The sequence below is a fragment of the Siphateles boraxobius genome, unplaced genomic scaffold, assembly GCF_051911475.1.
Source record: "Siphateles boraxobius isolate OS27281-9 unplaced genomic scaffold, OSU_SipBor_1 12, whole genome shotgun sequence".
In the NCBI taxonomy this organism is placed as follows: domain Eukaryota; kingdom Metazoa; phylum Chordata; class Actinopteri; order Cypriniformes; family Leuciscidae; genus Siphateles; species Siphateles boraxobius.
In genome coordinates, this window is record NW_027508722.1 from 7,061,568 (window position 1) to 7,078,777 (window position 17,210).

Genomic DNA, 17,210 nt, shown 5'->3' on the forward strand with positions numbered 1-17,210 from the left:
AATGCAACTGTAATTGGAACTGAGTTCTATTGAAAGAGCATTGGTGTAAACATAATTTTATCTTGCACAAAATTTTTGTCTATGATAATCGACAGCATGCCACAGATGTTGTCAATAACGTTGAACTTGTATTGAATCTAGAATGTTGACAATACCATTAGATAGCAAGGTTCAAACTAAAATGTGTTATTATTGGCAATCTCATTTGCTAAAACTGTCCCTCACAGGCTGTAGAAAATCTGTGGTATAAGCTTACATTTTTGGTGATTGAATTCCTGACTTAATATATTCTGCCATAATATAATATTACAAACATGGACCCTAAACATGATGTTAAAGTCACCACAAAATGTGTTTATTATAAATTATTTTATCCTTATTTTTTATTTGTGTTTAATCAAAATAACTTCCCCTCCCTCTTGCAGCAATATCTCTTCTCTTCTCTGATGATGTGTTTACTGTCACAAGGGTGGGACAACCTGTCATGCACATGAGACTGACCAATAGGAAACCACATCCATCCAATCAATTCCCCATGGACAAAATCAAGTCCCGCCCTTCATTATTTCTTGCAAGCTGCTTCACTCAGATATACAGAAAATATATAGAAAAGACTATCACAACTTGCGTTTCATGCCAGATTTAAAGATACATTTATTCTGTCTTAAATAGCTTATATGATTAAAACATCCCTATATATATATATATATATATATATATATATATATATATATATATATATATATATATATATATATATATATATATAACTTCTCATCTTATAGATCTTATACATTATAACTTATACATCTCATCTCATCTTTCTACAGTGTGTTTCATCTGACCCAGAACCACACAAACAAAATAGCATAAACCTACCTTAAATGCTGACCTAAGCTGATCTTTTCAGCAGATATCCTTGTTTGTCTTAGTGTGAAGAACATTTGAATAATCTAAAGAATATTTTCCTATATGTCAATCATTTTTGTGTTATGTCAACTGACAAATGTGGTCTCACTTGTGATCTCACTGAGTTTTAGAAAAGTCAAAGTTTATTTATAAAGCACTTTTAAAAACAGCAAGTGTTTGACAAAGTGCTGTACACTTATAGCCTATATCACTGCTACAAACAATCAATGACACAAAAATAAAAACAATAAAACAAAAGCAAATAAAACAACTCTCACATAGCATCAAATGCCAAACTGTAATAATAGGTTTTAAGACTAGATTTAAAAGCTGCAAGTGTCTGAGCCTGTCTGATGTACAAGGGCAAATTGTTCCAAAGCTTTGGTCCAGCTACTGCAAATGCTCTTTCACCCCTGCTCTTCAGCTTAACCCGAAGGACAACTAAAAGCAAATGGTCAGCAGACCTAAGCGCTCTTGACGGCGCATACTGCTTGATCAGTTCAGACAGATACTTCGGTACAAGACCATTAAGAGATTTGAAAACAAACATCAAAATCTTAAAACTAATCCTAAAATGGACAGGCAACCAGTGAAGAGAGGAGAGAATAGGGGTAATGTGTTCCCGCTTTCGTGTACCCGTCAACAGGCGAGCTGCTGCATTCTGGACCCTCTGCAGTCTGGAGAGAGAGGCCTGACTAATGCCTACATAGAGGCCATTACAATAGTCCAGACGCGATGAGATAAAAATATGAAGCAGTCTTTGAAAGTCAATAAAGGACAGGAAAGATTTAACCTTAGTGAGTTGTCTCAATTGGAAAAAACTAGACTTAACTACTAAGTTAATCTGTTTATCCAATTTAAAATCACAGTCCATAATAACACCTAAATTCTTAACATATGGTTTCACTAGTGGATTAAATTCCCCAAGATCCACCTGTAGGGATTCATAAGTGCCACCCGGCGTGAACAGCATGACTTCTGTTTTACTTTCATTAAAACTTAGGAAATTCAGTGCCATCCAGGCCTTAATTTCCTCAAGACACTGTAATAAAGGCGCTAATGTAGGAGTGTCTCTCCTTTTCAAAGGCAGATAGATTTGCGTGTCATCTGCATAACAATGAAAAGAGATACCAAACTTCCTGAAAATATGTCCTAGAGGGAGAAAATACAAGGCGAATAAAATAGGCCCCAAAATGGAGCCCTGGGGGACCCCACACGAAAAAGAAGCCATTGAGGAGGCAAATTCTCCAAGGCGAACTGAGATACTTCTTTCAGACAAATATGATTTAAACCATGCCAACGCAGTACCCTCAATACCAACACATGTTTCTAAGCGTGTAACCAAGATCTTATGGTCTATGGTATCAAATGCAGCGGACAGATCCAGTAAAATTAGAATCGCACAGTTCCCCGAGTCAGTAGTAAGTAACAAATCGTTAGAAACCTTCAACAGTGCAGTTTCCGTACTATGCTGGGACTTAAAACCAGAATGAAACACTTCATGGATAGCATGTAGATCTATGAATGCATTCAATTGTCCAAATACAACCTTCTCCAGTAATTTAGACAGAAACGAAAGTTTCGAGATAGGTCTAAAATTAGCAAAGGCTGTGGGATCCAGGTTAGATTTCTTGATTACTGGTTCCACTGATGCATGTTTAAAAGACTTAGGTACAACTCCTGAGGCCAGGCTGCTATTAATAATCGCAAGAACAGTAGGACCAATAGCTTCAAATGAGTCTTTTAGAAGACGTGGAGGAACAATATCCATGCAACATGAGGATAATTTCATTTCAACAAAAACTCCCTCAGAAAGACCAGAGACACCGGCACAAAATGATCAAAAACAGCAGGGCACTCAGAGGAAACAAATAAAAAAGTCAAAGGGGGGGGGGGGATATATTAGATCTAATAGCCTCCATCTTATCAATAAAAAAAGTGTAAAAAATGTTCACACAACTCGGCAGAAGGCTCTAAACTATTTGCTTGGGGAGTGTTCAGAATAGCATTAATAGTACTGATCAGCACAGCTGGCTTATGGGAATTGTTACAGATAGCATTAGAGAGATACTTTGATTTCTCTAATCTAACAGTTTTATGATATTTAGACAAATTATACTGTAAAATATCAAATGAGATCTGTAATTTATCCTTCTTCCAGCGGCATTCCTTCCTTCTGCATTCCAGCCTTATAGCTCGAGTAGTAGCATTCAGCCACAGTTGAACTCTAATTTTTTCACGAATCGTCCTGAAAGGGGCAACTGTATCCAAAATATTTTGACAAGTGAAAAAGAACGATGTAGTTAGTTCTTCGGTATTAAGCCCACATGAGGGCATTGAATAATCAACTTCATTTGCAATAAATGCTGCAGAAAATAATTGAGCAGTTGAAGGGTTTATCGCCCGACAGCGACGTTGTGGAACAGTCACTTTGGAATCACGAGAAATACATATCTCAAATAAAACAGGCAAATGATCAGAAAAAGTGGCATCACAGACTTCAATGTTACTAATAGGCAATCCATATGTCAAAACCAAATCTAGTGTGTGACCACATGTATGTGTGGGACTAACGACAAACTGGGTTAAGTTAAAGGACTCCACAAGATTTAAAAAAGCTTTGGCCAAAGGCCTGGCGGGACAGCAAACATGGATATTAAAGTCCCCCACAATTAAAACCCGGTCGTATTTATTCATGATTCCGGCTAAAAAATCCGAAAAATCATCAATAAAGTCCTTGTTATATTTGTGTGGACGATAAACAACAGTGCATAACACTGGATAACTCAGACTTAATTCAAAAACACTCAGTTCAAAACTGGAGTAGGAGGAAGATGGCAGACACCTACAGTTTAAATGTTCTTTAAAAATAGTTGGTACTCCACCTCCTCGTCCCGTGAGCCGTGGAGAGTTAAAATAGGTACAGTTCAGAGGTAAAACTTCAGAAAAAACCCTTGACAGATAAACAGACAATCAAGTCATCCTCATTTATATAGCGCTTTTAACAATGTAGATTGTTTCAAAGCAGCTTTACAGAGATAAACATATAATTAAAGGTAACAGAGATTGGTTTGGTTTTATAGTGGCTCTTGAAAAATGTTTTTTCCAGCTAAAGTTAGTCTTGATTGATTCACTTCCGTCTAAATGATCATTTGTTATTAAATTAGGGGCCGCTAAGACGACACCGTTCTCTCTAAACAGACTTTAAACCTGAACCTGTGATAGACGCTGATGGCGTTCACATGCGCATTAAGAATTGATTCTATAGTTATGTGCGTTGACAATGGAATTGGTGATTGTAATTTGCATGCCAAGCCACTCCCCCAGTCTGTCTAACTGCATCACTACATTGTATTACAGGTTACAACAAAGTTACCCTATTGTAAAGACACAAATACACTGCGTGATCAAATGTTTAAGTGAGATTATTTTAATGGTTAATTGATCAATGTTTAAATATGTAACAAAAGCTTAAATTAAAATCTGTTCATCGCATAAAGCGAGCGTGTCTCTTAAGAAGACTTGAATTAAACTGCTCCATTCAAATAGATTACTGATACAATGAGTTTTGTGCTTTTTGAAGCTTGAAAATAATGATTGCCTTGACAAAATGGATGGACATACATTTAGATATTAAAATATCTATATGGAAGCACAGTATGTGGCAGTTTTCCCCATGGTATCGAAAATTATACTGTATATTGATATTTTTCATGGTGTCGTATTGAAGTTAGTAATTCCAGTATCGTGACCACCAATTCATGTACTTTGTCAATAAGGCAAAATCGTGTTTTGTTGAAAGTAGGTATTTTCTACATAGATCTATGATTTGATTGAATATATTGGTAATTAATTTAATATCTCCGGCTGAAACGTAATGAGTAACAAGTACCTTTTGAGAAGAGTACTTTGTACTTTTACTTAAGTACATTTTTGACATCAGTAATTGAGTGTTATTTCAGCAATGTACTTGTACTTAAGTATTTTTATTTGTGTACATTCACAATAACAACAATACTTTGTGCTTTTGTAAAATAATGAAAACAAAGAGGGTGTGCTTTCTGCCATCTCAATCTCTTTGAACTTCTTTCTAAAATGCATTACAAAAATGAACTGAAACTCAACGAATACTTTCCACACAGACATGAGATAGATATCTTAAGAAAGCTTGAAGTTAATCCTTGAATTTACCTCAGAAGAAGAAGAACTTGAGTAAGTTATTTATTCTTACCTACATTAGTTAACATTTTACTAATTGAACTATTGCCAGACTAAAATGCATAAAATCAACAAAAACATGTTGAAATATGAAATTATAAGGGCGGGTAGACAACCTTTTATTGCTATGTTGATTAGCATTTAAAATATACTTTATGCTTATTAAAATACCTGCAATGGCTTGAAGAACACATATAAAACATATATTGTCGCAGTTGTGTGTTTATTGTCTTCATGTTTTATAAGTCAAAGTGTTTCTATTTCCTTTTTATTCAGCTACAGCGATAGTTCATATAGTAGCTGGATGCTTTTCTCCATATCAGGGATTTCCTGGAAAGTCAAAAGTTATATTACTTCTGTGTGGCATATTTGGACTTTCTGCGCGATGGTGCCCTCCGGCCTGAAGTATGGATGAAACAGACATAACATGTTTATAGCGCTCAATAATGCTCCCTCCACCCTATTTTTGGTTAAAAAAAAAAGATTTTTTTTAAGTATATATGATAATACATATGTTTTTCTCTAGTGTAGTGTACTGAAGTACTCCTTTCTAGTGCTTTATAGTTATAGCCCACCTACATTTTCCCAATAAAATAAGTTCTTTCATGTAAAATTATTATTATTGTAATTACTATATTATTATATTTATTCTTAAATACTGAGAAAATTTTATTAATATAGTGAACATTTCTTTTTTTTAAATATTTTTTTTCAGTACTAATAATAATAAAAAATAATAATAATAATTATTATTAGTCATATTGATATATAAGTACAAAATTGTCAGGCCACATTGTGCACATCTCACTGGAAGCAGGAATCAAATTCCAAGTAAGTTTTATTTTTTAATTTTTTTATCTTACTTTAAGTGAAGCTGTGAAGCTGCAACTTAAGCCTTACCTGAGCAACCCTAGAATCAAAGATGAAGAGCTGATAGAGCGACTGAATTAAGCGGCAAGCAAGAGCAACAACAAAAATGTAAGCAGAACAGAAGTCCTAGAAATTAATAAGATGGTTACTGAGACAATGTAGACACCTAAGGTGGATGACAGAATATAACGAGTAATACCTGCAAACGCCAACAGACTGCAAGGATGCGTCAGTGAGCAGTGCAAACACTGTTTCCGTTGTCGGCGACCCAGAGAATAGCGGGGAAATGGGAGGGGGCTCCTGCGTCAGGAACCTCAGTAGCCTATAAGATAGGCAAGGCAAGGCAAGGCAAGTTTATTTATATAGCACATTTCATACACAATGGTAATTCAAAGTGCTTTACATAGAAGAAATTAAAATAATCAAAAGAAATCAGAATACTTAAAACAGTTTAGAATAAAAGATAAAATACAGAAATAATCACATAAAATAAAATACAGTGCAAACAGTCGGACGAACAGTGGCACAGTGCTCATTCAGTAAATGCACAGCCAAACAGTTGTGTTTTGAGTCTGGATTTGAATGTGACTACTGTAGGAGCACATCTAATCTCTTCTGGAAGCTGGTTCCAGCTGCGGCTGGCATAATAGCTAAAAGCAGACTCGCCATGCTTAGAGTGAACCCTTGGTATTTCTAGCCACTGTGATCCTAATGATCTGAGTGATCTGTTGGGTTTATATTCAGTGAGCATATCTGCAATGTATTTAGGTCCTAGGCCATTGAATGATTTATATACCAGTAATAATACTTTAAAATCAATCCTAAATGTAACTGGCAGCCAGTGTAAAGACCTGAGGACTGGTGTGATGTGTTCATATTTTCTGGTTCTGCTCAGAATCCTATCAGCAGCATTCTGTATGAGCTGCAACTGTCTTATGGTCTTTTTGGGAAGGCCAGTGAGAAGTCCATTACAATAATCCACCCTACTGGTGATGAAAGTATGCACAAGTTTTTCTAAGTCTTGACTGGAAACAAAGCATCTAATTCTTGCAATATTTTTCAGGTGATAGTATGCTGATTTAGTTATTGCTTTGACATGACTACTGAAACTAAGGTCTGACTCTAGAGACACACCCAGTTTCCTGACTTGATTTTTAGTTGTTTGACCCCTAGACTGAAGGTATGCGTTCCCCTTGAGAACTTGCACTTTGTTTCCAAACGCAATGACTTCAGTTTTGTCTTTGTTTAACTGAAGAAAGTTTTGGCACATCCAATTGTTTACTTCATCAATGCATTGGCAAAGGGAGTCAATGGGGCTGTAATCGTTAGGCGATAGGGATAAGTAGAGCTGTGTGTCGTCTGCATAGCTATGGTAAGCGATTTGGTTCCTTCTCATTATTTGGCTCATTGGGAGCATGTACAGGTTGAATAGGAGTGGCGCAAGAATTGAGCCTTGAGGGACTCCGAATGTCATGGATGTCCACTCAGACTTATGGTCTCCTATACTCACATAATAACCTCTGCCTCCTAAGTATGACCTGAACCATTTTAGGACTATCCCAGAAAGCCCGACCCAGTTTTCCAGCCTGTCAAGAAGTATTTTGTGATCGACAGTGTCAAATGCAGCACTGAGGTCGAGTAGTACCAGCACTGATAATTTGCCTGTATCAGTATTTAAGCGAATATCATTTATTATCTTTATGAGCGCTGTCTCTGTACTGTGGTGCGGTCGGAAACCAGATTGAAAATGGTCAAAGTATCCATTCGAGCTTAAGAATTTGTTCAGCTGATTGAAGACAACTTTTTCAATGATCTTGCCTATGAAAGGAAGATTTGAGATCGGTCTATAGTTGTTTAATATGGTCTTATCCAGATTGCTCTTTTTAAGGAGGGGCTTGACAACAGCAGTTTTCAGGGAGGTCGGAAAACTCCCAGAGAGAAGTGAGGCATTTACCATTTCTAGGAGATCTGCTTCTAAGCTGTGTAACACATTTTTGAAAAAAGATGTGGGAAGTGCGTCAAGGGCGCAGGTTGATGTTTTTAGGTGCTGTACGGTTTCTTCCAAAATTTTGCCATCAATTTCTTCGAAATCAGACATAGTGGCTACTTTCTCAGGCTGTTGTCTGATCTGCCTGACCCCAGCGCAACTCAAGGATGAGCTGATCACCTTTCTGATATTATTGATTTTCTCAGAGAAGAAAGAAGCAAACTCACTGCACTTTCTCACTGAGAGCATTTCACTGGGAATCTGGCTTGGGGGGTTTGTCAGTCTCTCTACAGTAGCAAAAAGAGTGCGCGTGTTGTTTATATTGCTGTTTATAATATTCGAGAAGAAAGTCTGTCTAGCTTTGCCTAGTTCCTTATTGAAAGCATGGATGCTGTCTTTGTAGATGTTATAATGGACTACAAGTTTTGTCTTCCGCCACATGCGCTCTGCTTTTCTGCATTGTCTTTTCATATTTTGCACTGCTGTTGAGTTTCTCCAAGGTGCTTTTTGTCTGCCACTCTTCTTCCTGACTTTCACAGGAGCAATATCATCAATTACACTCTTAACTTTTGAGTTAAAAGAATCAAGGAGAAAATGAACAGAGTCAGCAGATAAGCTTGGTGTTAAAGATATAGCCTTCATAAATAGTACACTAGTGTTCTCATTTAAGCATCTCTTCTTGACAGACACAGATCTAGCTTCAATGGCAGGAGAGATCAATATATCAAAGAAAATACAAAAATGATCAGACAGTGCTACATCCTTAATAACAATTGATGAAATATTCAGACCCTTACTGATAAGTAAATCTAGAGTGTGTCCACGATTATGTGTGGGTCCATGTACATGCTGAGTCAGATCAAAAGTTTTTAAAACAGTTTTGATTTCTTTTGCCATATTGTTTTCTGCATTATCTATGTGAATGTTAAAATCTCCAGCAATGGCAAAGCAGTCAAACTCTGAGGAAATTGTTGATAGCAGTTCTGTTAAGTTCTCAGCAAAAGCTGGAGAGTATTTTGGAGGCCTGTAAACAATGATAAGTAAAATGCGTGGAGCACCTTTTAACACAATACCCAGATATTCGAAAGACGGGTATTCCCCAAATGATATTTGCTTACATTGATAGACATCTTTATAAAGAGCAGCTAAACCTCCGCCTCTTCTGACAGCTCTGCAGACACTCATAAAAGTAAAGTTAGGAGGGGCTGTTTCATTGAGGACTGTTGCACTGCAACTTTCTTCTAGCCAAGTTTCATTTAGCAACATAAAATCCAGGTTGTATGTGGTTATTAAGTCATTGAATATAAGTGATTTATTTTTAAGTGAGCGGATGTTTAAAAGTGCTAACTTAACAGTCTTACTTTTTGTCCCCACAACAATCTTAGTATGTCGTGTAATAGGCACCAGATTAGATGGGTTTGTTGTACGGCTTTTGAAGGCCTTAGACTTTCTATCATGTAATCGAACAGCAATAGAAAAAGTTACAGGCACACTGGGTTCCCGCTTGTTCTGTAAACATTTGAGAAAGTTATTGTTATCATAGCGGGGACCCGACACATATCACTGAGAGCTGTTATCAGTTGTTTTTGGTTCACCTCGAGCCGCCGGAGGAGGGTGTGGGCCCTGGCGCTGTGGCAGAGGCCGAAGAGCTCTCACAGGAGGAGGGGGAGGGCGAGCTGGGCCCGCAGGCTTTGGTGGTTGTGGGGCCTGGCGTTTTTTGGTTGGTATCTGGGGGCTCGCAGCAAAAGAGTGGGATAGTCTAGTTCCAGCATGCACTAGTTGTTCCATTTTCTCTGAGAAGCACAGAAGTGGAGATGCTGGAGAGAGAGATAACGTTTCCCGTGAGTGGGGTGTTTGCTCTGGTGTTATTGGAGGCTGTAATATGCTGTCCTGGTTTCCCTGGGTGTTTTCCAGAAAGTCGTCCTTGGGTGCTGTATCTTGGAGAAGTGCTAGTAAGTCACAGTCTGTCTGTGGTGAGCTCTGTGGGCAGGGCTCAGCTGAGATTGTGTCCGTGAGCAGAGGTTGTTGTGGCTGAGTAGTGTTATCACTGTCCTTGTGTGATGTGTCAACCGCATGTCCATTCAGGTGCTGAAGTGAAATCCTGTGGTCATTCATACTGTATCCAGGTGTGTGTGTGCCATTCAGGTTGAGTGGATTGGCACACATTGCAGAAGGATGATGGAGGGAGAAGTAGATATTGTCCTTTAGCACTCTTGAACCAAGTTTGTTTGGGTGGTGGCCATCCTGTTGAAACAGTTGCCTCTGACTCCAGAAAAGATTGAAGTTGTCAATAAAGTTCACTCCTTTTATATTGCAGGTTTTTTGCAGCCATGTATTAAGCCCAAGCAACCGTGAAAACCTGTTTGTTCCTCTTGCTGGGAGTGGTCCACTGATGAATGTCTGAACTTTCAGTCTTTTAAGTGTTTCAAAAAGTTCATTGAAATCCTTTTTAAGAAGTTCCGACTGCTCTTTATGAATATCATTCTTCCCCACATGAATGATGAGTCGATTTGCAGTCTTATGTTTCATCAGAATGTTCTGAAGTTCTCTGTTTACATCAGATGTTGTTGCTTGTGGAAGGCAGCACGTTGTTGTATCCCTGCTATTAATGTTTCTGATTACGGAGTCGCCCACTATCAGAGTCCTGGGCCCGGCTGCGCTCTGAGCTGAGTGCCGCTGTCTGCTCGACCTTGAGCCCCAGTTAGCATCAGTGTTAGCTACTGGCTGATTCAGTCTGTGTTCGATCACATTCATCAAATTTGGGGATTCCTCATTCATTAATACTTCAAATCTGTTCTCAAGATGTATAGGCGGTGGTAGGAGACCAGTGTTTGCAGTCCTTGTCAGAGCCGTATCTGAGGTAGAGGATGCTACTGCAGTAATATATGATGCTCGTGACAATCTGATGTCTCGAGTGCCTTTGGGTCTCGCACCCTGTTTGTGCCATCGATTAGTAAGTCGATTGGCTTGTTTCTCTACACTCAGTATGGCCTGTCGAGAAGCACTAGATTCATGGGACTCACCGGCTGTATGCTGAGGACATCCATGACGAAGCTCTGTTGTGTGTTCCGTCTGGTTTGGTGGTCCCGCAATTAACTTTGTTTCAAGAATTGCAATCCTTTGTAAAAGTCTGTGGCAGTTGGAGCAGCAAGTAGATTCCAGAGGAGGCATTTTCTTATCCTTATGAATGTAGGCAGTTGTGTTTTCTCTTCCCCGGAATGTAATCTTTCAGTGGGAGGCTGGTCGAATAAAATAATTCTGCTTTTTTTTTTTGTAGTAATCCAAGCGTTTGAGCACTGTGCTGATTTGCTGAAGTTAAAATTAGGTGATAAAAGGAGATAAAATATAGAAATATAAAAGCGATAGAGCAAAGTGCGGAGCAGTAAGCGAGAGCGTCCGAACAGTAGCTGAGCAGGAAGTCATCCTCGATTACTCGAAGCAGACTGTGAAACAGAATGGTTTGAAAAATGTTGTTAATGACACTTTACCAAAATCGAAAACTGATAAACCACATTGGTAGCAAATGTCTAGTTCACTGTTTGCTGGAGGGAGTTCATGTGGAGGTTTTGTGGGACACAGGTGCACAGGCAAATGTTATCAATGAGGAATGAAAAAAAAAAAAAAAAACATACCTCATCGAACGGTGAGAACTCTTCACAAACTGCTGGAGTCCACTACCCTGGTTGGGTTAGCTGCAAACCAGACTGTCATACCATTCTTGGGCTGGATTGAAGCTGAGTTCAGTTTAGGCCAAAACTCGACTGCTACCCCATTTTTACTGGTTCCAATGTTAGTATCCACTGACCCACATGTAGCAGAACAGCCTATGATAGGGTTCAATGTAATTGAAGCAGTTCTCAGTCAAAAGAGGGGCCACAAGTCAGAAAGAGATACCAACTGCGAAGTGAGTAGAGCTTTTTCTGTGCCATTTAAGACAGCAAAGTTGGTGCTAAAGGTAATTCAGTCTATAGATTCTGGAAGTGATCGGGTATTGTGGAGACGGGATAGAGACACATTTATTTAGCAGCTAACCAAGTCATGACTGCATTGGTTAAAACCAATAGAGGGTCTCAATTTAAATGTCAATGTCTACTCTTAGTTCCAAGCAAAGAGCCTTCACTGCCAGAAGGGGTCGCTATTGAAGAAGGATTAGTTACTGTTCCCTCTAGCAGATTTGCAGTTGTACCAGTGCCGATTGCTAACACCAATAACTATGCTGTTACCTTAGATCATTGAATAGTCCTGAGTCATCTTCAAGTCTGCTTTATCTGTTGCTACAGAACAGATAAACAGGGACGATTTCACAGAGAGCAAAGACCAGGATAACATTTGCAGCAGGTAAAAGAAAGGGAAATGTGAGTAAACGTGATTCAAAGAGACAAAAACCTCATCAATGGGATCCTCCAGTCTTCCTGGATCATCTGAGTGGGACACAGTGAGAGACTGTGAGACCGTTGTTGAGGGAGAAGTATCATGCTTTCGCCTTTGACGAGGACGACATTGACTGTATTCCCTCATTGAACCTGCACATTACACTTCACGATGCCACACCTGTGAAGAAAAAATATGTGTCAGTGCATCAGGAAGTAAAAGAGTGCTTACTGAATTATGGGTGGATTGAAAAGTCCCAGTCACCCTATGCATCACCGGTGGTCTGTGTAAGAAATAAAGATGAGACATTGAGACTGGGCTATGATTACAGAGAACTGAACAGAAAATCAGTACCTAATCGATATCCAATTCCAAGAATTCAGGACATGCTGAACTCTTTAATTGGCAGTTCCTGGTTTTCAGTTTTGGATCAGGAAAAAGCATATCACCAGGGGTTCCTGGACGAGGAAAGCAAACCCTTGACTACCTACGGCCTCAGTTCGGCATCAGCCAAATTTCAACAGATTATGGAGGAGTGTCTGGTAGGTCTTAGAGATGTTGTGTGTCAACCTTACCTTGACAATAATCTTGTCCATAGCCCTAGTTCCCTATCAGGGAACTCGAGCTGCGTGACAACGCTTTGGGAACGCCCCTGCGTGAGTGCGTCATGAAGCACGTATGAAATCAGTCCAATGGCGAGACGGAACGTCATAGGCGGGTGACGTCATCGACCAGGAAACTATATAAGCACCCCAAAACACAAGCGCGTCAGCTTCTGAGTCTTCAGCAAGCGTTCTGTGTATGAATATATCAGTCTGTGTCTCAAAGTGTTTTTGTCTGTCCTTAGAAATTGCTAGGCAGGAGTTTTTCAAATATAAAAAAACTATAAAGAGACGATATATAAATATAATATGGCGAGCGAACAGCAGTTCAGAAAGTGTGTTCATGCCTGCCCACGTTATATCACGGGTGGGGACACTCAAGATCTGTGTGTTGTTTGTATGGGAGTGCAGCATGCCCAGTCAGCTCTCGAGAGAGAGAGCTGGTTGCGAGCATTGCAAGCTTATGTCAATGAAAACGCTCCGCTCCGGCCGAGCCCTCTTCAAGGAGAGTGGTTCGGTGCGCGCTCCCCGCGGTTCGGGTCCCGCTGCTGCCGAGGCTTCAATCGTGGGGATCGCAAATGGATCTATCAGTGGGGATTGAGACGGGCTCTGCCTTATCTCAGCCTTTACCTGGTAGATCCAGTGCCTCAGATCCGGGTGTGGAAGCACGCGCTGCGGTTTCTTTCCCCCAGGCTGAGGCACCATCACTTCAATTATCCAGTTCTGAGGATCTGGATGTTGAAAGTATTGATACAGCAGAGACTTGGGACCTGTCACTTCAGTCTCCTGCTAGTGAGGAGCTTATGGAGGTGCTCACTCGTGCTGTAGAAAAATTAAGCATCGAGTGGCCAGCTGATAGACAGGAATCTCGTTCAAAAAGTAAACTAGATGAAAGATTTCTGCCGTCTCGTGCTGCACCTCCACGCCGGTGTCTTCAATTCTTTCCTGACCTCCACACCGAGGTGTGGAGGTCATGGAAAAGACCAGTGTCTTCCAGAATATTTAGCCAGCAAACATCTGTTTATTCAAATATTTCTGGGGCTAAGAATTACGGTTATGGGGCGATGCCTAAGGCTGAAGAAACGCTAGCGAGCCATCTATCTCCAGATACGGCATCGTCATTTAAGACACCGGCATTGCCTACAAAGTCATTAAGAAATACCTAGGCTTTGGTGGGCAAAGCTTATTCGGCGGCAGGTCAAGCGGCAGCATGCTTACATACTATGTCGATATTACAAGCATATCAAGCAGACCTTTTAAAAGATATGAGTGAGGGGGATGAAATTAGTGCTGACGTAATTCGAGAATTTCGTCAGGCAGCAGATCTTTCTCTCCGTGCCACCAAGGAGACGGCCAAATCAGTGGGCTGTTCTATGGCAGCCATGGTGGCAACGGAGAGACACCTATGGTTGAATTTATCCAACATTAAGGAAAAATCTTTTCTCCTGGATGCCCCGCTTGCAACTGCTGGCCTCTTCGGTGACTCAGTGAATTCGGTCATCGAGAGGTTTCAGGAAGAGAAAAAGCAGGCGGCGGCGCTCCAGAAATTTTTCCCCCTACGTGTTCATGTCTCCGGGGCTGCTGGGCGGGAGCAGCCCCGGCCGTCGAGTAGCTCCTCACACCGGGCGCAACAGAAAAGGAGTGTCGCGTCTCGTGCTCCTCCCCAGCAAGACTGGGCCGAGGCGCGGCACTCTCAGATGAGGTCTTCCAGGGGCAAGGCCGATCTGAGGACGGTTATTGTCGCCAGGAAGGCTTCGTCGAAGAAGAAGCCCTGACGCCAGAAACGCCAGGGTACTGAGAGTGGTCCCCACCAAGAGAGAAAGGTGTTCGCTGCAGTACACAGTGCCCGTTCTCTCTCGGTGCCCTCAGGGGCCCGTTCTGCCAAACCCGACTGCGTGCCGGGGCGTAGACGGTCCCAGCGAGCGCTTTCCCGAGGGACGCACGCTCTGAAGAGCGGTTTAGAGTGGTCAGACCAGTTGTTCCCTGCCGGTGCGCCGTTACAGGGCACTGTGTCTGCCACTCAAAATATTCCAGAGGCCAGTCTCGAGAGACCGGTACCCTTAGTAGAATTTTTGGCAGAGTGGAAAAGCCTTCCAAATGTATTTCATTGGGTCCTGCAGACTATCGAGAAGGGGTACGCGATTCAGTTCAGATCACGCCCGTCTCGCTTCAGAGGGGTTCTGCCCACAGTGGTGGGCCCCGAGCAGGCTCTGGTTATGGAACAGGAGGTGAAAACTCTCCTGCTGAAGGAGGCTATAGAACGAGTTCTTCCTCCCAGCAGAGAGTTGGGTTATTACAGCCGATATTTCATCTTACCAAAGAAGGATGGGGGGTTGCGTCCAATTTTAGATCTGCGCCTGTTAAATCGCTCAGTAGGGAAGCTCAAATTCAAAATGCTTACTCTCAAGCAGATCGTGTCACAGATCAGGTCCGAGGACTGGTTTGTCACGATAGATCTAAAGGAGGCGTACTTCCACATTTCCATCCTTCCACAACACAGGAAGTTCCTGAGGTTCGCTTTCGGGGGCGAAGCGTACCAGTATCGGGTTCTTCCGTTTGTACATGAGACCACTGCAGTGACGGCTCAGGACCAAGGGGTTCTCCCCGAGGGGAAACTCGCTCCGCAAGATCAGGGTCACGCGACGGTGTCTCCGTTCTCTTGCTATGTGGAAAGAACCTTGGTTCCTGCCCCTAGGTCCTGTGTTGGGGGCACCGTGTCGTCATGTAACACTAACGACGGGTGCCTCTCTCACAGGCTGGGGGGCAATCATGAGTGGTCGCTCGGCCCAGGGTCAGTGGCAGGACCATCATCTTCATTGGTTGTCTAGAAATGATGGCGGTGTTTCAGGCTCTGAAACACTTCCTCCCAGACCTGAGAGGTCGGAATCAGGGGGCAGACATCCTGTCGAGGCAGGGGCTGAGGCCCGGGGAGTGGAGACTCCACCCCGAGGTGGTGGAGCTCCTATGGAAACATTTTGGTCGTGCCGAGGTAGACCTATTTGCATCCAGGAAAACATCACACTGCCAACTGTGGTTTTCCCTAAGTCCTCCAGCCCCTCTGGGGTTGGACGCGATGTGACAGGAGTGGCCGAGGTCACGCCTGTACGCATTTCCCCCGATTGCTCTGCTCCCAGGAGTTCTGGAGAGGGTTCGCCGGGACGGGGTCGGTCTACTGTTGGTAGCCCCGTACTGGCCGGCCCGAGTTTGGTTTGCGGACCTAATTTCTCTCTTCGACGGCTCTCCTCTGGAGATTCCGATGAGGAGGGACCTTCTCTCCCAGGCGAGCGGGTCGATACTTCACTCCCGCCCAGATCTATGGAGGTTGTGGGCTTGGCCTCTGAGGGGGCCCAGCTCATAGAATCTGGTCTCTCGACTGAGGTCGTGGAGACCATCCTCCACTCCAGAGCTCCGGCCACTAGGAAATTATATGCCTTGAGGTGGAAAATGTTCACCTCTTGTTGTGGAGAACACCAGCTGGACCCAGTTAACTGCCCGGTGGGTGCAGTGCTGGAATTCCTTCAGGAGCGTTTCTCCACAGGGTTATCCCACTCCACACTGAAGGTGTATGTGGTGGCCTTATCTGCTTACCACGTCCCTTTGAGTGGTGCTTCTCTCGGGAGACACCCACTTGTAACCCGTTTCCTTCGTGGCATTCTGAGGCTGAGGCCAGCAGTTCGCACGAGGGTGCCGACCTGGGACCTGGCGGTTGTTCTAGAAGGTCTCTCTCTAGTACCGTTCGAGCCCATTGAAGAAGTTTCTGAGAAATTCCTCACTCTTAAAACTATCTTTCTTCTGGCTATATCTTCATTAAAAAGAATAGGAGATATCCAAGCTCTGTCGGTCTCTCCCTCGTGCTTGGAATTTGCACCAGGCATGGTGAAGGCGTTCCTCCTCCCTAGGCCGGGATACGTTCCCAAGGTACCAACCAATGTGTCAGGCCTATAGTACTGCAGGCTTTCTGTCCTCCTCCATTTCTGACGTCGGACCAAGATAAACTAAATCTGCTTTGCCCTGTTAGGGCCCTAGATGCGTACGCCCACAGAGCTGCCCTGTGGAGAAAGAGTGAACAGCTATTTGTTTGCTTTGGACCCCCTAAGAAGGGCTGTCCAGTATCTAAGCAGAGGTTGAGCAAGTGGGTGGTCGATCTCACTTGCCTATGAGTCTGCCGGTCAGCCTTCTCCTTTGGCTGTCCGGGCTCATTCAACCAGGAGTATGGCTGCCTCTAAGGCTATCCTGTCAGGAGTATCAATCCA